A 24,979-nucleotide genomic window follows, 5' to 3' on the forward strand; every position below is an offset into this window, starting at 1 on the left:
AAATCCAAGCAGCACACACAAAATGCAGGAGGAACTCAGCAGACCAAGCAGCATTTATGGAAAAGAGTACATTTGTTGTTTATGGCCGAAACCCTTTGGCAGGGCCCTAGAGTCGACATTTTGGGCCAAATCGTTGAATGTACTCCTTTCTGTAGATGCTGCCTGGCCTGCCGAGTTCCTCTGGCACTTTGCTTGTTTTGCTCATTTGTGAATGTTGTCTAGACGTTGGTGCCACCTGAAACTATTTTAGAGGAGATATTGTTTCCCAACAACTTAAAGCCTCTAAGGATGTAATGTCTGAAGCAAATCTATAATTATGATCCTGATATTTAAAAAGCTGGACATTGGTAAGCAGCAACTCCTTTCAAATTTTATCACTCTTAGCAAAATATTGCCTATCATTGATCAGTGTTTTGTTTTTTTGGGGCTCAAAACATAAAACATACCTAGGCAAAATTCCATGTCTGTGTTGAAACTACTTTTCTGTTGATTCATTCAGGTATGTACACAGACCGACCAGCAGCATTGTCATTCCGGTCCTGGTCAACTCCGGCAGTGGTGCTGATATTGCGGGTCTTCTGGTGATGGACAACAAAGTCATCAGTGTACATTCTGTGCCCTTTCTGTTCTCAGTGCTTCAGTTAACAATTAGAAGTTCTGATTCATCGGCTGGAGATAATGTCAATAGTATCAGCAGAAAGTTACCAAGACCGTGTTTGACCTGATGCCATGAAAAGTCATGGCATCAGACTTTCAGGACACACCTTCCTGACTGTATATCAGTATACTGCCACTTGTGCTATCAGGTATCCAGGATGGAGGAGTTTGAGACACTGGGTGAAAACTAGGATTTATACATGCCATTACATCGGACTTCTGCTCGACTAGTCTGTGGAACATCCTTTCCAAATTTTGATGTCAGTGAAAATGTTTATCATGTGAAGGAAGTGACCAGCTACAAAAGATTTCTGTGGTGAATGTTTTCTCCAACTGGACTTGCCCACATCACTGTTTACACTTCATTCCAAACTATCATTGCTATCTGTCAGTTAATAATTAGGACCAGCAGAAGAGAACAATGAGATATTTGATAAATAGTGACTAACAGGCAGAGAGACCACATCGAGACTTAGTTTGAGAATGGTCATGGTCTTTGCTGTTGAGGCATTATAGTGTAATTAAATCCTAACAAGGAACAGAAGTATGCTTAGAGGATGCGTCGCTTCCCAAATTTAATTAAACTATAGGGGTTTGCTGTAAGTAAGCATTTCCTTCAAACAGTCATAAGCATCTCATGCAGATTGGAGATAATGAAAGTATCAATATTCTGCCATGGCTACAGCTCTGTATTCAGTTCTGGGCATCACGCTTCACAAAATATATGGAGAAAGTTTAGGAGATGTACTATAATGATTCCAGAAAAAGTTGTAACTGTTTCTATTGGCCAAAGAGCCAGGAACATGAGCATACACGCTAAAGATAATTGGCAAAAGTCCCAGAAGTAACTTGAGGGAAAACTTCTTTACAGTGGGTACTCGGAGACTGTAATGTACTTCCAAGAGTAATAATGAAGGCAAAATCAATTGAAGTATTTAAAAGAGAGCTAGGTAAGTGTCAAAATTGAAAGAAAGTGTAGAGCCATGAGGAGAAGGCATGGATTTTTCTTGTCTATACTTAATAGGATGAATTCCTTCCTGAAAACCTTCCGTGATAACGTGTCTACTTCCAAAATCATGAAGAAGTTGTAGATTGACACAATCCATTTTCTTAAATGTCTGTGGTGGACCATCTTTCAAATTCTACAAGAATTTCTCGTCTTTCCTGCTAACTCAGTAACTGACACCCGGTGTAAACTTTGAGATGTTTTCCTTGATATCCTCCTGTTGCTGAATTTTTCTCTTGTCATTGTCAATATTAGAATAATTCTCAGTGATATAATTCATAGTTTTATGAGGAACCTAAAATTGAATTTACATGAATGAAATGGTTTTATTGTCGGAAATCCTGCTTATCAACCTCACAGGTATTATTGGAGAAAAGGAGGTCAATGGAACTATTGGGGCTTGAATTCCAGGAAATGTTGTTTATAAGGCAAAGTAGACCATTGAGTACAATATTTGAAAGGAAAAGAAATGCATTTAAGTCAGATCATTAAAAAGTACAGGCCAATTCTATGGGTTCTTTGTTGTTGCTTGCGTTGTCTATATATGTAGGAATTGATTTTTCTGGAAACCTGATCTCACCGTTGGTCTTATGCCTCTGGCTTAATTTTCTGTCCTTTTTCTAATACCTCACATTATCATCATCGTCGTCATCATCATCATCATCATCATCATCATCATTGTCATCATCATCATCATCATCATTATCGTCATCATCATCATCAACATCATCATCATCATCGTCATGTGTCATGTGGTATGATGTAGGCAATCATGGAGTTGACCATGACTGTACTTGGCAAATTTTTCTACAGAAGTGATTTGTCTTTGCCTTCTCCCGGGCAGTGTCTTTACAAGGCAGTTGACTTCAGCCATTATCAATACTCTTCAGAGATTGCCTGCCTGCTGTCAATGGTTGCATAACCAAGGACCTGTGAAATGTACCACCAGACCATCCATCATCTGCTCCCATGACTCTGATTCGGGGTGAGGGCGTGTTTGCTAAGCAGGTGCTACACCTTACCCACAGGTGACCTGTAGGCTAACGGAGTGAAGGAGTGCATTGCATTTTCTTTGTTAGAGATGTCTCTCTACCGCACCAACCCGTTTTACCCCAAAATACCCCGACAATTTAAAATGTTATCCTGTCATTCTGTAATTTTCATCCTATTTTCTCCAGCTTTCTGTACTTTGTACATTGGTACAATATCAAAATGTCAGCAATTAATATTGTAATTCTGAATCCAAATTTCCTCATTCACAGAAGGAGAGCATTCAGTCCATCAATTTTTGACGGTTCCTTACAGCACTACCATTTGACCGATTCCCTTCCTTAGTTCCTATAATATTTTTCGCTTTCACTTATTCATCAAATACAACTCCCAGCTCCACCAGTTTTCCTGACATCAACCTACAGAAGGCAATTAATCTACCAGCATATACCTTTGAGATATATGAGTGGAAATTAGAACACTTGAGGAAAATCCAACTCGGTCACAGACACAAAATCCAAGGTCATGACCAAACCTGAAATACAGTAGCTGTGTGACAGCTGCTCTAACTACCTGCCAACTGTTCTGCTCTACCATGTCATTAAGTCATAGTTTTGCATCTGCATGATGGCTAATTACTCTAAACTCCTGGCCAATAATCTTCCCTCATGCATTGCCATCATAAACCAAAAGATTAAATTGTACAGAATGCAATGTATTTGTGTACATTTTGAGCCATTGTCTGCTGTAAATTACTGCCAGAATTGCTCCCAGTGTAACTGTGGTGTGGACTTGATGGAGGTTAGGGGAAATAAGTGACAGAGAAAATTAATAGTGCGATGGGATTGCTCTGTAAATCTGATGTTCTGGCTGAATGTTGGAAAGAAATTTGGAAATCTACTATCCTTTACAATAACAAATCCATTGGCCTCAGCAGCCCAGCATATTGTCTCCTGGAACTTAGCATTATCAGTTACTATTTTTATTGACCATCTGTAGCTATCTCAACAAAAATTAAGATTATAAACACGAGAGGTTAAAGAGAATGAGCCCAAATAAAGAGTTGATGTTTCGGAACAAAACCTTTCATTTTGTTTGTGTTATTCTAGATTTCCACCTCTGTTGAAGCTCTTTTGTTTATATTTTTTGTTGAGATAGCTACAGATGGCCAATAAGAATGGTCATAATTGATAGTGCTTAGTTTTTATTTCTGGGAGATAGCGTGATGTGTTGCTGAGGACAGTGATGATGATGTCTCAGTCCAAAATATACACTCTTTATTCTTCTCCATAGATGCTGCCTGGCCTGCTGTGCTCCTCCAGCATTTTGTGTGTGTTACAAAAATGAAGATTGTCACTCTGAATTACTTCTACAATTTGCCTACTTTCAAACTATAGCCATGATATGCTTACTTGGGTTATCCCTTACTACTCATTTAAACAGTGCAATATGTTACATATCTTCTGGTAACACCTGGTTGCTTGAAATAATTGTAAAATGTTTAGCATGACTGCTAGTGTTTCCTCCCTTGCTTTCTCAAATTGTTTGGAGTACATTTGATCCACTCATTGTATTCACTTTCAAAAATACCAAACTAATAATATATCCTTATGTGTTTTACTCATCCAATCCAGTATTTCATATTCTTCTTCCTTTGTAATGTTTGAATTCTCTTTTTTTTTTGTGAAGTCAGCTGCAAAGTGTTTGTTTATGGCCATTCCCATGTTTTCTGCTCTCACATGTGTTTACATTTTTATTGGTCCTCAATGCGTTCTACAATTTGCTCTTCTACTCACAGAACTCAATTTTCTTTGATTTTACATTCCAGTATTTTTACCTGGCTTTTCTTTGCTTTTCTGATTTCTATTTTTAATTTCATCCTGAAGCTTTCTGTTTCTTTTTTTACCAAGTGTTCTGGATTATTAGACCCTCAGAGTGTGACATAACTTTCCCTGTTTTCCGTTTTTTTGGCCCTTACTTTTTTAAAAAAAAAAATCCCTCAATATACTTTATAAACCAAGGTTGCAGACTAAGTAGTCCCCCATTTTTTTCTTGAGTGAACGTATTTTATTTGGCGCCCTTGGATCTCTTTCTTGAAAGTCTTCCAATGCCCAAACATTGATTTATCTACAAACATTTTCCCTTCCATGTTATATTACTGAATCACTTCTCAACTGAGTTAAATTAGTTCTTGGGAAGCCAGCAGAGGATTGCCTTCTTGCCTTCTTGAACAGTGACAGTCCCTCTGATGTAGGTATTTCCATAGTATGGTTGGGTAAGGCACTGTAGGGTGTAGGCCAGTGGCAATGAAGAACTAGTGTTATATTTTGAAGTCAGAATATTGCATGACTTAGAAATGCCCTTGTGGGTGTTTGACATTCTCAGGCACCTGTGGCTTTCTTCATGATAGAGATTATAGGTTTGGATAAAGAAGAGATCCAACAATCTGAATAAAGGCTGGCAATATTCAGGTTTGGTTGGGGCATCAGTTCTTTTACTCTCTCACATTGCCAACTGCCTTACTTAAGTTTTTTGGACGGTGGTGATGTGTTTTTTGTCTTCTGCATTACTTCCCAAATGTAGAACAAATTCTTTAACTGTCCTGCTGCTGCTAATGCCCTCAACGGCACTGTAGTAAAGAGAAAGCATTTTACTCTGAAGCTCATTAGTCTGAGTATGCTGCACACAATTATAATCTAGAAACCGCAACAATCCAGGTCATTGGGCCCCTTGTGTTTCCAAGTGGATGAAAGAACAGCACATTACTCATGAGCTAAGAGACTTCTGGAAGTCTTCCTAATTTGCCTGTGCCTCATAGACAGATGAGACACCAGTGCTGTTGCCTGCCAGCTTCGGAAGCCTGCTGTGAATTGAGGAACATGGTTTCTTTTTAAAACGAGATTGGTGCTGCCACCTTTTATCGTAGAATCAAGTTGGAGAAAACATCTTCATCATACTGCATTTGTTTTTACAATACTTCTTAACCTTAACAAGTCAGGTCATGTGTTTAATTTAGAAGATAACTGGTGCTTGACATGTGCAATGATGTTAGTATGAAAACTTATCAGTTATTTGTAACTAATGGAGTTAATAATGATTTTATTCTGTTTTCATTTTGTGTCTAGATACCCAAGACATCAGTGAAAATACTCAGAACTCCCCCATTCTCTCCCAACAGAAGCAAAAAGGACAGAGGATAAGGAGTGATGAGGTAAACAGTGGAAGCTGTGTTATTGTCTCTTAATTCTTTGCCTAATATATGTTGTATTAATTTATGTCATTGTTCTCTGACCAAACTTGAAAATTTTTCTCTAGGAATATCTCTGTCTTCATCCACGTTTTATGAAAAATATATAAACTTTTATTGTAATTTCATAAATGTTATTGAAGTCTGCATTTATAGAAAGCTTTTGGCACAAGGGGCAATCTCATAAACATGTTTGCCCATTTTGGTGGATAAAATTTGACAACACGAAATGATTGTATTTATCATGTCACTAATGAGCCAAAATGTAAAATTTCTGAGCTGGAGCCAACTAAGTCTTGATGCCTCTTGTCAAATGGGACTGATGTGGATCATGTGCTCCATTTTGTTTTCATGCAGTTGGCATCCTTGTCTTTGTTAAGTGACAAAGATAGTGATGATAGTATTCAATTTATCTAATTATATTTGAAGTTATTACTGTTCAAAGATTTAGGTACAAATTACATTAAAGAGAGAGAAAAAGATAGCATAGTTAGCCATAACTTGGCCAATGAATCTTGGTTTCATTCAAGTCAACTTTTGGATGGTATGCCTTGAATTTTCCATTTCTGTCCCATGTTCTATCAGGGTGATAGAAACTTATGTACAGATTTATTTGAAAAAAAAAGAGGCTGTAAAATGTTTGCTGCATTCTTGTTGCCATCAATTATCCCAATAATTGGTAAATATTGGATTCATTTCAATATCCTGTATTATACAGCAGCTGGCAATCTTTATTATGAACTTGAAACAATTCCAGGCCGAATTTCCTGCCTCGTTTACAGAAGTGGGCATAACTGGTAATACATACATAAAGTGGTACATTGGAGCTAGGGTCAAGAAAGGTACATTGCAGCTGGAATTAAGGAAGGTGCACTGGGATAAAGGAAATTACATTGGAGCTATGGTCAGCTAAAGTACATTCGAGCTAGGGTCAGGTAAAGTACATTGGAGCTGGGATCATGGGAGGTACATTGGAACTAGGGTCAGGGAAGGTACATTGGAGTTGGGGTCAAGGAAGTACCTAAGAGCTAGAAACAGGTAAAGTAAGTTGGAACTAGGGACAGGGAAGTTAGATTGGAGCTTGGATCAGGGAAATTACATTGGAGTTTTGGTCAGGGAAAGTATATTAGAACCAGGATCAGGGAAGGCACGTTGGAACTAGGATCTGGGAAGATACAGTAGCCTTGATTTGGGTGTTAGCTTCATTGCCTTGTTGAGAAAAAAAATGTTGGTTGATGTGCCCATAGTGTACTGAGGAACTGTTGAAATGTTGGAGGTGCTTTCATTCAGATTTCCTGTTAAACCTATCTGGCCTCCAATGTTATGTGAAAGATACTTTGCAGAGGTGGGATAGAGTTATTCCCAATGACTTTGCCAATATTTACAAACAACTCTGAAATACATTACCTCGTCATTATCACATTGCTGCTCAGGGAAGTTTGCCACATTCACATTGGCTGCTGCATTTCCTACAATAGTCATGACACTTCATAGGCTGCAAGTCACTTTGGACTTACTTGAAATGGTGAAAGATTCCATACAAATTTAATATTTTATATTATTATTGGTTAACTGACCCTCTGAATGATATTTCTAAACCTTTCTGTGGTTTTATCAACACAAGCAATGATTTTTTGAGACACTGGTGCTTGTTATAGTTGTCACCAGCTGTTGTGTCACCAAAGGGAAAAAAAATCTGAGCCAAGGTATTAATTTAGAGCCTGACTGTCAGTCATCTGTCATATCTTGTACTGTCAATAAAATGAAAACAGCACTGGTGATGATTAAAGGTAATACAGAAAGACTGAGAACTCTGGCAATGACATCAGGATAGGATCACCCTGTCAAAACCATGATTTACAGAAGGGTATAAAAGGGAATTATTTGCAGTTCTGAATCAGAGCTACAGAAGTGCAATTTTTCTGAAGCTTCAATAACTAGTTTCAAAGATTAGCAAGAGAAGTTTTCCTCTTATAATTAAATTGTTCCACCAGAATAGGTTTGTAAGTTTGTTTTTTGTATGACATGGATGGAACCTTACCTTTATAACATTAAGGACATAGTTTGATCTGTCTGATCCATCGTTACAGAGCATCTATTTACTCAGAAGATGGAACCAGCAGAAATATCAACTTGAGAATCTACTCTATCACAGCAAAATAGAGCTCTGGATGGATTTATCAAACTTAGATTTGTTTTCTGGAGACATCAGGAGGAATGTCCAATTCCACAGAGAAAGTGAAAGAGAGAAATTTGTCTTTAGTTTGGTGCTAAATGGATTTGAGAGTGCTGGCTGTATTTATATTTGTACATATGGTTTAATGGACCAGTGTAACTGAATGCATAATGTTGAGTCTAATCTCCAGCCAATATCTTTATTGTTTATAGCATAAAACCATTGTAGTATTTTGAAATATTACAAGCATCTAGAATCCATCTATGTACAAATGTTTGTAAATTGGAACAAAAATAATATGAACTGGTATAAGAAAAACAGAAATGGAAGATGTGTGAATGAAGCTAATACCTTTTCATTTTCTTTTAACTGATTTTTAAATATTGAGTTGTTCCATTGCTCCTATATTTCTGTGGTTTGTAGGATAGTTCACCCATATTTGAGAAAAAATACTGAAAGTTGATACTTTTAAAGGAAGCAAGATGGAAATTCAAAAATTCAAAATACATTTATTATCAATGTATGTATGCAGTATGCAACCCTACTATTCTTCTTCCTGCAGACAGTCATGAAGCAAAGAAGCACCACGGAACCTGTTCAAAGAATACATCAAACACCCAGTGCACAAGAGAGGAACGAATTGCACACACAACAAAAAATGAGCAAATCACGCACAGAATATTAAACATCAAACTGCAGAGTCCTTGAAACAATCTAGGAATGTTCATTTTAGTTCAGTTCGGTTCAATTTAGCACTGTGTCATTTGTTGAGTGCAGGCCACAGAACCAGTCTGCCCAGATCAAAATCGTGCAAGATAACAATAAAAAAGGGGTAACCAGAACCTAGAAATAAATATGACATGAACTACAGAGTCTTCTAAAAATAAGTTCAATCTACATACTCTACTGATCAAACCTTGCCTAAGAGCCAACACTCCATCGCCTTCTCCAGCAGCAGCACCAGACAGAGGGAGAGGGAGACTTCAAACACTGGCAGACAGTGCTAAACTCCTGGTCATCATCCGCTCTCATCCTCATTTCGTTCAATCTTGCTTGACATTTAAGCAAGATTAGTGAGATATGGAGCTGATTACGGGATTGAATTCCTCCATTAGTTCACACACTCCATCCTCAGCCCCACTCCCAACCTTAGAGACAGCAAAAGAGCCAGATTACTCAGTCAGTCCAAAAGAGATTAATCAAAATGTAAATTGCAAGCTCCAATCACTCTCAGATTAATAATAGAAGTATGTTTAAAAGAAGCAGCAGAAGAAGAAGAAGTTAGTTTCGTGAACTGTCTGCAGGACGTCACCATTAGTTGCATTGGTCGCTGGTGCCATCTTGCCATCCTAGCGGTATGGCTTTGAGTAGTTAATTAGGAAACTGAAGGGATTGTAGAAGTGGGATATCACAGTCTAAATTAAGCAGAATGCATGCTTGATTAAGGAGCAGTCAATCATCATCAAACCACTCATTTTCGATGAACAGGTCATTGTGTATGAGGAAAAATGGAGATGAGAAACGCCTGCCTCAAGCAGATACAAAATTTGTACTGTTATTATTAGTTATTTCATATTTTAATTAATTTTTATTTGATTTTATTCAGTGGTATGGACACCTAGGACAATGAAATCAAGAAAGAATTGTCTGCAATCTATAAAATGAAATGGGAATACTATTCTCTAATCCAGATACAATATTTTGACAAATGCTGATGTATGATTGCTGTGGAGATTATCTGTCCATCCAAGAGAATGTTGGAAACGATTTGGAGTTCAATCAGTCTGATGAAAAGGCAGGATGTACACCGAGTGGCCACTTTATTAGGTATACCACTACACCTGGTTGTGAATGCAAATATGTAATCAGCCAATCATGCAGCAGCAAGTCAATGCATAAAAGAATGCAGACGTTGTCAAGAGGCTCCATTGTTGTTCAGAATGGGGAAGAAATGTGCTCTAAGTGACTTTGACCATGGAATGATTGTTGGTGCCAGGTGGGGTGTTTTGATGATAGCATAATCTGCTGAGCTCCTGAGATCTTCACCCACAGCGGTCTCTAGCGGTTTCAGAGAATGGTGAAAAAAACATCCAGTGAGCAAGCAGTTCAGTGGGCGAAAATGCCTTGTTCATAAGAGAGGTCAGAGCAGGATGGTTAGACTGTTTTAAGCTGACAGGAAGGCTTCAATAACTCAAATAACCACACTTTACAACAGTGGCATGCAACTCTGAACGTGCAGTACATCAGATCTTGAAGTGGATGGGATACAACAACAGAAGACCACGAATATACACTCAGTGGCCACTTTATTAAGTATAGGAGGTACATAATCAAAAAACAACTGAATGTATGAGATTTAGCATGGTAGTAAGGTAAAGCTTGAAGAGAATCAAGCAAACCTGCAGTGCAAAAGTTTGTGCTGTATGAGGATCCATTCTCTTCAGCACAGATGACATACTTGCCTCTAGGACTGTTGCACATAAAGGGTATGCTCAGTTGTAATTTGTTTAAGGAGCATTTTAATGAATACATTCATGACAAATGTGAAGAATGGAAGTTTTAGCAAATACAGTAATGTAAGACACATTTGAAATCCTTGGGGAAGCCAGCTTAGATGAAGTTAATTTGTGCCAACCTTCAGAATCCCATTACCATCCATCCTTCTTTCCTTGACAGTGTTATCTTAAATTAATAATCAATCACAGTTCATGATTAATCAGTCATAGGTTTTCATAATTGTTGTACCCAGGATCTGGCACATATGATAGGTGGGAGAGATGGTATGCACAAGCAGAATAGAAAACTTCATATTATGTATGTATTTATGCAGGATGTCAGCCAGAAACAAATCCACAGATATCCCTCTCGGGTTGTCACAAGGGGAATAGGGCACACTCAGAATACTTTATTTTCACATTTTGTATTTTCTTTTTGTTCTCTTCACTTTTCAAAGCTATTTAAGAATAACTTTGTGCTGTCACTTTGCAATCTGTTTCATTTATTATTTGAAGTATTTTTTCAATTGATATACCAAAGGTCCCTGGGCTCTATCAGAGAAGAAAACAGCTGAAAAAAATGAGGAAAAGCTATTCATATCTGGAATATTATAAGTTTCTATAATGGCCAGAAATCACTGAACCAGGTGTCCCAACCCACAGTCCAGAGTCATCACCTACGGCTTCTCCTCACCCTCCATGACCACACTAATGCAGAATGTATCCAGAGTCCCATGAACAGCATGAAGCTCCATGGCCATGCAATAAAAAAAAATGCACAATGATACTCTCCAGAATGATCAGAAGAATGTTAGTAGTAGTAAGCTTTATGATCCCTCAAGCCCATTCTAACAGTCAACATGATTATGCTTCCTCTGAAGTTGATCTCAAATCCACTTTCTCCCCTTATCATCTTAATCCATGATTCACTATAATCCAAAAATCTATTCATCTCAGCCATGAATACATACAGTGATTCAGCCACTAATGCAATGAACTGAAAGATTCACGACACTTTGAAGGGAGATACAAGAGATTTATAGATGTTGAAATTGGGAGCAATGTACTAGATGCTGCATGCTGCCTGGGCTAGCAAATCCTTCGAGCACCTTGTTTGTTTCCTCTGAGGGAAGCATTCCCATTTTCACCTTTCTATAATTATGCCCCCTTGTTATAATTTCCCCACAAGAAGAGTCATCTCAATTACCACATCAAGCCCCTTCTCACTATGTTGCAATACAATTATATCTTATTCCTCTAAACGGCCTTGAGTATCGGCCCTATGTGCGCAATTATTCCTTATTGGGTAACTTGTAGAGACCACTCTCAGCTCTGCTGTCAAATAGACATTTTAAAAATATTAAAGCACCTTGTCCTTTGATATTCATTCAACATTGAAATCAATTGGGCTTCTGATTTTGGTACAGAATCTAAGAGGCAATTGACCATACATTGCCAAAGATTATTAGTGCCTGCACTGATGTAGCTACCATTGAAAAAGTTCAGTGTTAACAGGTCATGTTGGATCAGGTGATGGCTGATTTGGGTTTATTATTTTTGTAAGATATTTTGTCTCTTTGCCTCATGTAAAGAAAGCCTAAAACTATATGGCATTATAGACTCTCTTTTAAAGTTTGTGATGAAGGTTATTTTTGAATCAGTTCATCAATGCAATTGCAATTCATTTGAAATTTTTCAAACAATGATATTATGATACCAACAAGGGCAAACTGGAGGTGTAGTGGGTACGTGCATCAAGGTGAGTGGTCCTGGGTTCGAATCTGTCCGGCTCCTTGCATGTCTCCATCCATGCTGGGTTGTGCATCAAGCTAGCAACTTGCCCTCATGAAAAACAGAAAACAGACAAAGGGTTCTAAGAGTAAGCCTAGCAATTACAGGCCTGTCAGTTTGACGTCAGTGGTGAGTAAATTAATGGAAAGTGTTTTTAGAGATGGTATATGTAATTATCTGGATAGACAGGGTCTGATTAGGAACAGTCAACATGGATTTGTGCGTGGAAGGTCATGTTTGACAAATCTTATTGAATTTTTTGAAGAGGTTACGAGGAAAGTTGATGAGGGTAAAGCAGTGGATGTTGTCTATATGGACTTCAGTTAGGCGTTTGACAAGGTTCCGCACAAAAGGTTAGTTAGGAAGGTTCTTTCATTAGGTATTAATATTGAAGTAGTAAAATGGATTCAACAGTGGCTGGATGGGAGATGCCAGAGAGTAGTGGTGGATAACTGTTTGTCAGGTTGGAGGCTGGTGACTAGTGGTGTGCCTCAGGGATCTGTACTGGGTCCAGTGTTGTTTGTCATATACATTAATGATCTGGATGATGGGGTGGTAAATTGGATTAGTAAGTATGCAGATGATACTAAGGTAGGTGGCGTTTTGGATAATGAAGTAGGTTTTCAAAGTTTGCAGAGAGATTTAGGCCAGTTAGATGAGTGGACTGAACAATGGCAGATGGAGTTTAATGCTGATAAGTGTGAGGTGTTACATTTTGGTAGGAATAATCCAAATAGGATATACATGGTAAATGGTAGGGCATTGAAGAATGCAGTAGAACAGAGTGATCTAGGAATAATGGTGCATAGTTCCCTGAATGTTGAATTTCATGTGGATAGGGTGATGAAGAAAGCTTTTGGTATGTTGGCTTTTATAAATCAGAGCATTGAGTATAGGAGTTGGGATGTAATGTTAAAATTGTACACGGCATTGTTAAGGCCAAATTTGGAGTATTGTGTACAGTTCTGGTCACCGAATTATAGGAAAGATGGCAACAAAATAGAGAGAGTACAGAGAAGATTTACTAGAATGTTACCTGGTTTTCAGCACCTAAGTTACAGGGAAAGATTGAACAAGTTAGGTCTTTATTCTTTGGAGTGTAGAATGTTGAGGGAGGACTTGATAGAGGTATTTAAAATTATGAGGGAGATAAATAGAGTTGATGTGGATAGGTTTTTTTCCCATTGAGAGTAGGGCAGATTCAAACAAGAGGACATGAGTTGAGAGTTAGGGGGCAAAAGTTTAAGGGTAACACGAGAGAGAATTTCTTTACTCAGAGAGTGGTAGTTGTGTGAAACAAGCTTCCAGTAGAAGTGGTAGAGCCAGGTTCGGTATTGTCATTTAAAGTAAAATTGGCTAGGTATACGGACAGGAAAGGAATGGAGGGTTATGGGCTGAGTGCAGGTTGGTGGGACTAGGTGAGGGTAAGCATTCAGCACGGACTAGAAGGGCCGAGATGGCCTGTTTCCGTGCTGTAATTGTTATATGTTATATATGTAACTGCTAAAGAAACGGAAAGGAGACTATCCAATGTGCCACAAGGCTCAGAGAGGAACAGAAAATGGCAAACTGTCCAATATTGCTAAATAAATTCACATCTAGTTCAGTGTGTTTTAGATTTTATTTTAAATTATTTTTCAGACAATTTGAATTGAATTACATGATTATTCATAAATAACTGAGTTTCATTCACAAACTTTTTGAAGGGGAGTGTCCCATTCTAGTATGTTAATGAAAGAAAATCCCTTTCTTGGAGAGATGGGGGCAATTAACTTGAAAATAAATATGAAGATTTATTTTAGTAAAACTGGGGGGATGTTCTGGACAATGGAAGCTGCACTCAAAATATACGATTGAAGGAAATTTGGTTTTAGTACAGATTAGACACAATTTTCACATATATTGAGGCTCCACACACACACAGAATGAATATTTGAAATGTACTGCATCACACATGGCTGAGGGTGGTCCAGGGATTGAGTGAGAAGGTACATTATTTATTAGAGATGTATTATTTATAAATAATGCATCATTATTATTTATATGTTATCCTTGTTCTTGATCTAGAATATTCACTCTCTTGGCAACTCCAGTAAAGTGCAGTTATACTGTGCTCATTCTTTTTAGATAAAGACATCAGAGAATTTTTAGAAATAATTGCCAAAAGAGTCTCATGAAGTGCCCTAGAAAGTCTGATGATGTGGTTTAGAAATCCTCTTCAAAACTCAATTAGCAGAGGAACTGAAATAGTCTTGTAAGTAGTCTTTGACAAACTTGGCTGCAATGATTAGCTTACACCCAATCAGATGGTCATTATTAGACTGAGTGTCAGCCTCCAAAATGCTGTGTAACTTCTTAATATGAGCACCAACAGTCAACCTTAGTGACACAGTCTTCTTGTATAGTCTTCACCAGTTTTTCACCAGCTCTTTAGCTTTGTGGTAACACAATGCTTTACAGCACCAACTGTAAGATCAGGGTTCTATTCCTGCCACTGTCTGTAAGGAGTTTGTGCATTCTTCTCATGACCATGTGGCTTTCCTCTGGGTACTCCAGTTTCCTCACAAATTCCAAAGACAGACACTTAGTGTTAGTGAACTGTGAATATGCTGTGTTGGTATTGGAAGTGTGAACATGCTACATTGGTATTGGCAGTGTGGCGACACTTGTAGCCTGCTCAGGCGCGCAGGGTTGAACAGCCACCCATCAGACCTGGTGTGCATGTAGATGTCTTCTCTTGACATCCCAAACGCGTGCTTCAATAGCATAGAGAAGAAGATGCCAAATAACGTTGGGGCCAACACGCATCCTTGTTTGATTCCACTATGAACAGTGAAGGTTTCTGATGAGTTACCATCATACAGAACAGTAGACCTCATGTGTGAACATGCTATGTTGGTATTGGAAGTGTGAACATGCTATGTTCCTATTGGAAGTGTGAACATGCTATGTTGGTATTGGAAGTGTGAACATGCTATGTTGGTATTGGAAGTGTGAACATGCTATGTTGGTATTGGAAGTGTGAACATGCTATGTTGGTATTGGAAGTGTGAACATGCTATGTTGGTATTGGAAGTGTGAACATGCTATGTTGGTATTGGAAGTGTGGCAACACTTGCAGCCTGCCCAGCAAAATCATCACTGACTTCGAAGTTCAAAAAGTCAAAGTAAATTTATTATCAAACTACATATATGTCACTATATATAACCCTGAGATCAATTTTCCTGTGGGCATACTTAATAAATCTATAGAATAATGACCAAAACAGAATCAACGAAAGATTGCCCAATCAGGGTGTACAACCAGAGTTCAGAAGAAAACAAACTGTGCAAGTATGAAAAGAAGAAATAATAAGAAGAAAAAGTAAGCAATAAATATCAGGAACATGAGATGAAGAGTCCTTGAAAGTGAGTCCATTGCTTGCTGGAACATTTCAATGATGGGGCAAGTGAAGTTGAGTGAAGTTATTCCCTTTGTTTCTACAGCCTGATGGCTGGGGCATAGTAACTGTTCCAAAATCTGGTAGTGTGAGTCTTGAGACACTTGTACCTTCCTCCTGATGGCAGCAGTGAGAAGGGAGCATGTCTTGGGTGGTGGGGGTTTCCCTGATGCTGGATGCTGCTTTCCAGTGACAGCATTTCATGTAGATGTGCTCAATGGTTTGGTTTGGCTTATGTCCTGATGGATTGGGCTGTGTCCAGTACTTTTTCTAGGACTTTTTGTTCAAGGGTATTGGTGTTCCATACCAGGCTCTGTTCAACCAGTCGAAATACTCTCCATTACACATATGTAGAAGTTTGTCAAAGTTTTGCACATCATGCCAAATCTCCACAAACTCCTAAGGAAGTAGTGGTAATACCATGCTTTCTTTGTTATTGCACTTACCTGCTGGGCAGACAGATCCTCTGAAATAATAACACCTCAAAATTAAAGTTGGTAACCCTCTCCACTTCTGATCCTCCGATGAGGCTTGGTTCATGGACCTTAGGTTTCCGATTCCTAAAGTCTATAATCAGCTCCTTGGTCTTGTTGACATTGAGTAAGAAGTTATTTTTACAACACTACACAGCCAAATTTTCAATCTCCCTCACCATATGCTTTTGTTTCAGCTTATGACAGTGATTTGATGCTAACAACACATTTCAGTGGATGCTTCAATGTGTTGTGTTTTGATGTACATGTGACAAATAAATCTAATCTTTATCTTTTACCTTACTGGCACTAAATTTGGACCAAACTGAAATTGTAATTTGGTACACTATTTCCATGAAGGAAAACTGCTAATCACTCAATTCCACCCCACCCACCCCAACAGTGCTTAGAGACTAAGCACTGGCTAATCCTTAGACAGACAGTAATGAACAGAGTCCTGAGAAATGAGAGATTAGCAAAATAAAAACTTGGCCCAGAAATCGTAATATGCCAAAAAAAAATAGTAATTCTCTATGACTCCAATTGGTTCTGTGCAAGAATCCAAGCTTTGGATATTTTTTAACACATACTCTGAAAGAACAAGGTTTACTCTTGTACATGATGGAGATTGTGGAGAAGATATGTTTGCAAATGGTTTAAGGTGAACGTATTCCAGTTGGACAGAAGTGATATCGCTAGTTATAGCAGCCGATCAGAAAGAGGAGGGCCATGTTGAGGTCAGCTGCAGGGTTTTGTGCTGCAAAATATGATTGAGAAGTTAGGCAATCAGAACTGAAGTTTACGAAAGTGAGTGATTAAGTACCTAACTTCTCAATCACATTTCGTAAACTTCAGTTCTGAAAGCTACTTGTTTACTTTTATTGTTTGCGTCGTTTGTTTCTGTTTCTCTGCACGTTGGGTGTTGGATGGGCTCATTTCTTAAACGGGTTCTATTGGATTTTGTTGGTTTGTGGCTGCTTGTAAGGAGGTGAATCACAAGGCTGTATGATGTGTACAGACTTTGATGATAACTGTGCTTTGAATTTTGTTTGTGGGGATCTGACCTGTGTTGCTCAGGATCGAGGAGATGCATGGATCGTCAGGGAAATAACCAAGGATGAGAAGCTCGGAATGAGGGCCGTACTAAAGTTTGGTGCAGCCGCTGCAAGGGCTCTGTGGGGATGGGCCACAATATAAGGTTCTTTCACTGCTGAATAGCAGAGGAGAGTGGATACGTAACTTCAATCACCACAAATTCAAACAAATTCTACAATCTACAGACTCACTTACAAGAACACTTTACTTGTTATCAATATTATATTTTTATTTGCACAGTTTGTCTCCTTTTATACATTGGTTGTTTGTCAGTTTTTGTCTGAAAATGTTTTTGGTGAAATTGCGTTGTATTGTTTCCTTTTCCTGTAAATATTTGCAAGAAAATGAATCTCAAGGATGTACATTGCAACATACTGATAATAAATTTACTTTGAACTTTGAACTTTATAGACTAGGTTTTCCTAAAATGTTTATTTACCTACCATATAGTGTTGAACATGCAACGTTCCACAATAGGTTTACAGTGGCTCTCCATTCAGCCTTGGACAACAGCAATATTTACATTAGGCTGTTGTTTATTAATCACAGCTCAGTGTTCAGCACAATCATACCCTCAGTCCTAATCAGCAAACTCCAAAACCTGGGCCCCGTACCTCCTTCTGCAACTGGATCCTTGACTTTCTCATGGGAATAACATGGCCTGTGTGGATTGGAAACTTCATCTCCTCCTCGCTGACAATCAACAGTGGCGCACATCAAGGATGCATGCTTAGCCCACGGCTCTACTCTCCGTACACCCACAATAGTGTGGCTAGGCACATCTCAAATGCCATCTATAAATTTGCCAATGACAAAACTATAGTTGGCAGAATTTCAGATGTAGATGAGGAGGTGTACATGAGTGAGATGGATCAGCTGGTTGAGTGGTATAGCAGCAATAATCTTACACTCCTGTCAGTAAGGCCAAGGAATTGATTGTGGATTTCAGGAAGAGGAAATCCCTGATCAAGGGTTTAAAGTGGAAAGGGGGAGCAGTTTCAAGTTCCTGGGTATCAATATCTCTGAAGGTCTATCCTGAGCCCAACATAATAACAAAATTAAAAAGAAGGCATGACAATAGCAATTTTTCATTAGGCATTTGAGGAGAATTGGAATGTCACCAAAGGCACTCACAAATTTCTACAGATGTTGCATGGAGACCATTTTAACAAGTTGTATCACTATCCAATATAGAGGGGGCCACTGCATAGGATTGGAAAAATCGGCAGAAAGTTGTACACGCAGGTCGTTCCATCATGGGAATTAGCTTCCCCAGTGTCCAGGAGACCTTCACATGGTGATGCCTCAAAAAGGTGACATCCATCATTAAGGACCCCCATCACCCAAAACTTGCCATCTTCTTATTGCTACTATCAAGGAGGATGTTCAGGAGCCTGAAGACACACACTTTCCGATTCAGGAACAGCTTCTTCCTCTCTGCCGTCAGATTTCTGAACACTACCTCAATATTGGTTTTCCTCTCTTGGTGCATTTATTTAATCTTTTTTAATGTATACTTCTTACTGCATGTAATTTAGCTTTTATTATTATGTATTACAATATAATACAGATTACATTGCCTCAAAACAACAAATTTCACAACATATTAAAACAAATTCTGATTTTGACATTCCTCAAAATCTCTGGCTCATGACTCAAAGTAGAGTAAGAACATTGAAGAATGTATTGAGAATTTTGAACCCATGCAATGATGCACACCAAAGCACCATTAAGCAACAGAAGGAGCTCACCATCCAGCAAACAGCTTTTCAAATCTTGAGCCTGCTGCCTATCTGTGGCAGGGTCAATGGTTCTCACACTGGTCTCATTTTCCAGCTTAGAGCCAAGAAAACCCATGGACTGAGAACCTCGCCCTCAATCCAGGGGGACTGCCTCAGAAATGAACTTGATTCAGATGATTATCTGTGATTGTCATCAAAAATTGTGAGGAATATAATTAGGTTCTATAGTTCCTTTTGGAATTTAGTTCCCAATTAATTTCCATAGGTTTGTATGAAGGATATCAATTAACATTCATGGATTCTTTCATAATATTATTTAAATTTTTCCCAATAAACAAAGCCAGATTTTACTGGCAGCTGCCTCTGTTTGCACGTATTTATGCCACAATTGTGCTCCACTCTCTAAATTCTGAATGTTAGAGTTAAACAAATTCCAAATATCATCGATAAACTTCTAAGAAAATGATCTATTATACAAGGTGTTTTTCATTGCATTTTTAACCCATAATTGCTTGTTGAGCTTATTCAGAAAGGAAAATCAGCTGACAGCAAGGGTGATTTAGAATGAAGTCAAATTAAATAATTTACTCTGTCTTTGATGTTTACATTGCATTAAAAGGGGGCATTGTTGTCATATTAATAAGTGAAATAGGCTGGGTAAATCTGCTTAGAAAGCACTGCTGACTGTGATGTTTATTACTGGAATTGCTTTATGGTGCAACACAATAATATCTAGTACACGATGAAGTTGATGTTCTTTAGCTTTTCATTCCAGTATAAAATATGTTTGATGGAAGATTAGATGGAATAGTTGTCTGGACTGCTCTCTTCTTATCTGCCTTGAAATCTATGTCAAGCTGGTAGGATGGAAGTTTTAACTGCATGTTCATAATGATCCCATGTAACATGTGGACAATCCTATGTACCATTTCCTTCCTATCCCTAACGTAGGGGGATCCAATAAAGAAAAGGATGGAGGGTAATTGACAAAGTTTTCAACAGAACTCAAAAGTACTGAATGGGGAAAGGCTCTTTGACCCACAAATAGTACTCTGAAAAGAGTGCATATTGCATACTTTTTCAATAACAGTTCAAAATAATAGAGTAAATTGAGTCACTGAAGAGTAATCATCAACCTACAGTAAATCAAGTGTTTAAAAAATATATTTGATGATCAACATTGATTGTTTTAATGTGAAAACAATATTTAACTGCAAAGCAAAACCTCCTGAGATAAACCAATGATCTGATATCTGCAGGGAGCACACTGCTCATTAATGTTGGGTGACAAGATATGAACTTCATTGTAAAGATATTTTAACTTTAGTTTGGGCTTGCAGACTTGTTTAACCTTTGTTAAAATCAGAGAGCCACTGTTTAGGCAATTAAATTTGATGTGTCAGTTAGGTTGGGAAACTTATAAAAGCAAGTGATTGTATTCCCATAACACATTACTGTTGCTGAACTGTGCTAGCACAGAATTTCATTTTGAATTTGTTCATTCTTTAATTTATTTTGTTTAACTTGGTGATTTGTTCTTTCAAAAACATAAAGCTTATTACATACATGACAATGTCTCCTTAAAAATTAGAGGGAAAAAAATGGGCTGAGATGATCAGACAAATTTATTATTTTAGTTTGAATCAGCCTCCTCTTCCTGTTATTTCCTCCCATTCCTTTAGCCTAATACAGTTATTCTAATAGCTGAGGAATGTTCAGAACCAGAATAAAATTATCCTTTTTTTTTATTATTGCTGAACAAAATGCAATTAAATTTGATGTATGAGTGACTTTTACTTAAAAATATAAGCAGGAGTCAACCTTTGAGACACATAAAGCTACACTTTCTTTTCAATTGCTTGGGTGTTTTTTGCAGAAAATGCTGGCTTTTTTGTGCATAACTGTGGCATTTTCCTGAAAGATTGCCAGCAAATGCTACTTTCTGTGTCTGTGTCAACAGTCTGAACTCTTGACAGGAACTTCAGAGTAAGATCGTACAAAAACCATCACTAAATTTGTCAAAGTTGCTATCTCCTCTTTGATATTCAAACATATTCCGAACTTTGTTTACCTCACCATTATTATCCTAAATGCTATATTGAACAGAAATTCAATTGACACAGCCTCATGAATGTCATGAGGACTGGTCAGAGCTTAAGTATTCTGTGGATGTGACTTACTTACCAATGCCCCTTTCCTCCAACACCACCTGTCAGGTATGTGATGAAGTATTTCACTTGCCTGGATAAGTACAACTCCTGTGACATGCAAGAAGCTCAAATCCATCCAGACAACTTGACTGCAGCAAAAGTTGAAGCACTCACTTCCCCATTACCAGCTAACTGTAGCTGCTGAATCTATAATCTAAAATTTAGAGTAGCACTTATCAAAATCATTTTGGCAGCACCTTGTATACCTGAATTCTCTGCTGTCTAGAAAGACAATGTGTTAGGACAAACAAATATAATATCCCTTACAAGTTGCATATGATCCTGATTTTGTAACTTACTGTATTTATTCAGCCATTGAATTTAAGTATGTCATTCTCTACTGCACAGCACTGTGGGAATATTTTCACCACATTAATGGCATAGATTCAAGAAAGCCTGCTCACTACCACCTCTCCAATTTATTTAGGGCTGTGTGACAAATCTGGATGTAGCTCTATGAATGGAAGAATTTATCCCATGTTTACATCACTCAATCTACATTCTTTGAGAATTATATTAAAAAAAACTCGTGTGCCACCGTTAACCTACCAACAAATAATTTTAATCTGATTTCCCAAACTGCGTTTGAGCATCTGTCCTTCCAACCTAGAATATTAACTTTAAGTTTAAAGATTCTCGTAAATGTAAGACTCCATTTTCCCATTTAATTATTCCACTCTGAACCTCAACATAAAACGTTATATATATTTCAATGGTTCAAATTAATATCAGAGAACTTGTACAGTATACAAACTGAAATTCTTACTCTTCACAGACATCCATGAAACAGGAAAAGCCCAAAGAATGAATGACAGAAACATCAGAACACCAAATCCCACCCCTCTCATGCCCAAGCAGGAGCAAAAACATCAACACTTCTCTGACATGCACCAGTAAAAACACTGAACATTCCTCCCGCACACCATGCAAGCCCCCAAAGAGACATTGATTGAAAGTCCATCATAGTATTATAATTCTTCCCACACAATAAGGTCTCTAACTAACACACACCTCAGTGTCACAATGAGCTCTAAAGTATATAGTTGATTCCATGTATGATTTCTCCACAAATTTACACAGTGGCCATTTTATTAGCAACCTCCTATAGCCAATAAAGTGACCTCTGAGTGCATGTTCTTGGTCGTCTGCAGTTGTAGCCCATCCACTTCAATGTATTGTGCATTCTGAGGTGACCTTTGGCACACCACTGTTGTATTGTGTGGTTACGTGAGTTTCTATCACCTTACTGTCAGCTTGAATTAGTCTGGCCATTCTCGTCTAACTTCTCTCATTAATAGGGCATTTTCACCCACGGAACTACCACTCACTGGCTATATATTTTTTTGGTTTTTGCTCTATTCTCTGTGAACACTAGAGACTGTTGTGCATGAAAATCTCTGGAGACCAGCAGTTTCTGAGATACTCAAACCACCCCATCTGGCACTTTCAATTATTCCACGGTCATGTTTTTTCTCCATTCTGATATTTGGTCTGAATAACAACTGAACCTCTTGGCCATGTCTGCATGCTTTTATGCATTGAGCTGCTGCCACATGATTGGCTGATTAGATAATTGCAGTAACAAGCAGGTGAAAAGGTATACCTAATCAAGTGATCACTAAGTATATAATCATGTTGCACAGATAGATCCTTGTGGAACTTTCAATAGTGAATCTTATTGTCATCATACTTCCCTTGGCTCAGTGATAGCATTCTTTCTTGCTTCACATAAGTCCAAATCTTATTTCAGAAATTTGAGCACATTCAAGATTCAAGTTTGTTTATTGCCTTTCTTCAGTACAAGAGTGTAAAGAAAAACGAAATTTTTGTTACTTGGGATACAATGCAGGATAAAAACACATTAAGCAAAAATAACACATTTATGACACAATAAGATAAATATAAAAGCAATCCAATAAAACACAATCTAAAAATAACAGTTATACACATAGACTGATTGTATGTACTATATAAAGAGACACTAGGTGATGTGCATTTAGTGTTGGTAGTGAGGGGTGGTGGGGTGTGTTAATGGGTGGAGGTGTTGATCAGCCCAATGACATGGGGTAAGTAACTATTTTTGAGTGTAGTGGTCCAGGCATAGAGGCTGCGTAGCTTCTTCCCTGATTGGAGTGGAACAAACAGTCCATAATCAGGGTGGGTTGGAGCCATCATGATATTGGTGGCATTTTCCTGTTTATACCTTTCTGTTTATATATCCTTGATGGGTAGACTGGTGCCAATAATATAGCTTTAACTACCTGTTGTAGAGCACATAATCTTTAGGCTGCTATTTCAATGTAACGCTGAAAGAGATTAATTGTGCCGTCTTCCCCAGAGATTTTAAATCGTGAACCAACAAATATTGAAAATCACCCTGGAACTCTGATCATATTTAACTCTCAACTGCCATCAACACAGAACAGATCTGATGGTTGTTATCTCATCACTATTTCTGGGGTAGCTTTCTATGTGCACTTTGCTTACCACTTTGAAAGCATTCTTATGGCTGTAAAATGTTTGAAATGTGCTGAGGTTAAAGATGCTATGAAAATACACTTTTCTTTCCTTTCTTTGAGACTGACAAATTAAAAGAGTTCATTTGTTTATTTCCACAAGCAGTAGTTCAAAATTTATAAAAGTATTACATGTGGCTTTATTGATTGTATTTAGATTTTTGTTGAATTCTAAGAAGGTTTTTAAAAATTTTGTAGTGTTCTAGTTTATTGAAATGCAGTAAAAGACAAATACTGAAAAAAATATCTTTTGTATAATCCACTTATTGTCTAATGTATTTAAAAAGCTCTACTTGGTATGTATTCCATGAAGACTGTAGTAAATATTTTTCAGGAGGTTCTGCAGAGCTAGAAGTCTTGAGCAACACACATACAAATGCTGGAGGAATCAGGTCAGGCATCACCTATGGAAGGAAATGAACAGCTAGCATTTTTGGCTAAGACCCTTCAGATCCATGGCTCTTGCTTGAACCGGGAAGCTCTAACAGCATTTTGTTTGTAGTACTGTATGAGACCCGTGCTAGCCTCTGAAATAGAAATTTGTGAGGCAGGAATTGAAGCACAAAATCTAGCCATTTATCGCCAATGCATTAATGAGAGAAGTCCTGCATTGCTAAAGAAGTTTCCAGTTAGCTGACCTGATGCACTCATCAGTTTGACTTTAAGTTTTCTATGGCATTATATGAGAATAGTTGTTGCATTTTCCTTTGGGTGATCTGTTCAGGCTGAAGCCATTCAAATTAGATTAATTAGCCATTTCTTCCATTTGCTTTTGCTGGAATCTTACCATATTAGAAGTTGTTTCAAAGGTACTTATTTGATTTTGAAGGACAATAGGATCATCTGAAGGAAAACAGTACTTCATACAGTAACACACACAAAATGCTGGTGGAACGCAGCAGGCCAGGCAGCATCTATAGGAAGAAGTACAGTTGATATTTCAGGCCGAGACCCTTTGTCAGGACTCTTCCTATAGATGCTGCCTGGCCTGCTGCATTCCATCAGCGTTTTGTAAGTGTGCTTGAATTTCCAGCATCTGCAGATTTCCTCTTGTTTGCGCTTCATACAGTAAAATGCTTTTGTTCTCTCTCTTTTGTTTCTAATGTATATAATTCATCTATTGCCTCAGATTTTGTCATTT

The 24,979-nt window shown here is 37.9% G+C and overlaps 1 protein-coding gene across 1 annotated transcript in view; it reads left to right on the forward strand.

Moving 5' to 3' along the window:
• The first annotated feature begins 5,802 nt into the window (after positions 1-5,802).
• The window catches only part of LOC132405597 (teneurin-2-like), a 1,448,984-nt gene continuing 1,429,807 nt past the window's right edge, over positions 5,803-24,979 (forward strand). The window contains exon 1 of the mRNA XM_059990528.1: positions 5,803-5,864. The gene's annotated coding sequence lies outside the window, so the exon portion shown is untranslated. The remainder of the gene's footprint in view (positions 5,865-24,979) is intronic.

Source organism: Hypanus sabinus, chromosome 15 (assembly GCF_030144855.1).
Source record: "Hypanus sabinus isolate sHypSab1 chromosome 15, sHypSab1.hap1, whole genome shotgun sequence".
In the NCBI taxonomy this organism is placed as follows: domain Eukaryota; kingdom Metazoa; phylum Chordata; class Chondrichthyes; order Myliobatiformes; family Dasyatidae; genus Hypanus; species Hypanus sabinus.